Raw genomic sequence first — 1,572 nt, forward strand, 5'->3', positions numbered from 1 at the left:
TCCAATATGTCATTAAAGTTCGATTCCTTCTTTGTTGGTACTAATAGCTGAGGAAATGGGGCTCTAGGCACAGAACCAGACCTCTCAGGAACTGAGTTGGCATCATCAGAAATTTTATCACTTTTCTTAGCTAGTGGTCCTGAGGGGTGAACTACAGTATGTTCACTATCGGGCATGGTTACCTGATTGTCTACTATTCTACCACTCCTAAAGGTTCTAATAGCATTCAATTGATTCGATGGTTTTGTACCTACTTCATGAACTCCTCTTTAGTCTGAATAGGGAACCTACCATTATCTCTCTCACTTAAGGTCTTAGCTATTTGGCCGACTTGAAGTTCTAACTTAACAAGGCTCTGAGCATTAGTTTGAAAATTCTGCTTGGTTTCCTGTTGAAAACTAACATGGCTCTGTCCTAACATTTCCTGAGTTTTTGCTAACATCTTAATAGATTCCTCTAAGATAGTCATTTTATTTTTTGGGCCTGATGTATTCCTAGTGTAGCCAAAACCTGGGGGAGCATTAGAATTATTAGACTGACCCTGACTCTGGCCCTTAGACCATGAAAAGTTCGGATGGTTTCTCCAACCAGGATTATAGGTTTCTGAATATGGGTCAAACTTCTGACGATTATCAAACCTAGTGTTATTATATATAGCATTGGATTGCTCTTCATTATTCTGGCCTTCCCAAAAAGGCTCCAATATACCACTAGTGTTACCCACTTCTAAATCATCTAACCTTTTCGCTATAGCAACAATTTTGGCATCTGATTCATAGCCTCCTTCTACCCTATTAACGTTTCCTCTGCCGAGAAGAATTGTTTTCTGGGGTCCCCTACTACATTCCCATTGTTGGGTCTTTTCGGCGACTTCATGCAAATATGTCATCGCGTCATCAACTGTTTGGTTCTCAAATCCACCAGTACACATAGATTCTACTGTGGTTGTGGTGGGATAATCTAAACCCTCATAAAGGATCTGAACTAACTTAACCTTCTCTAAACCATGATGAGGACATTGGGCTAATAAATCATTGAACCTTTCCAAATACCTATACAAAGTTTCTCCCTCCTGTTGAGAAAACGTGCAGATTTGCGTCCTAATAGACGATGTTTTGTGCCTAGGGAAAAACTTGTTCAAAAAGGCAGATGTAAGTTGTTCATATGTTTCGATCGACCCTGAAGCCAAACTATATAGCCACGATTTAGCTTTATCTTTCAGGGAAAAGGGGAATAACCTAAGTTTCAAAGCATCATCATCTAGGTTTCTAATCCTAAGGGTACTAAAAATTTCCTCAAAGTCCCTAACATGGAAATAGGGGTTTTCATTTTCTTTCCCTAAAAAGATGGGAGTAGCTGTAAGGTCCCAGGTTTAAGTTCATAAGTTGCTTCCGTCTCAGCTAACCTGATACATGAGGGACGAGTAGTCCTAGTTGGATTCAACAAAGCTTTCAAAGTTGTCATTTCTGGCGTTATCGGAGCAACGGGGATTATCTCCTCAGTCAAAGGACGTTCAAAAACAGACTCTTCAAAAGTCGTACTATCTAGATTAAGGTAATCGAGACGCTTAGA

The 1,572-nt window shown here is 39.9% G+C and overlaps 1 pseudogene; it reads left to right on the plus strand.

The window, feature by feature from the left end:
* The first annotated feature begins 1,001 nt into the window (after positions 1 to 1,001).
* On the plus strand, positions 1,002 to 1,101 carry LOC113362366 (annotated as a pseudogene).
* Positions 1,102 to 1,572: the final 471 nt, after the last annotated feature.

This window comes from Papaver somniferum, chromosome 3 (assembly GCF_003573695.1).
Source record: "Papaver somniferum cultivar HN1 chromosome 3, ASM357369v1, whole genome shotgun sequence".
NCBI classification, from domain to species: Eukaryota; Viridiplantae; Streptophyta; class Magnoliopsida; order Ranunculales; family Papaveraceae; genus Papaver; species Papaver somniferum.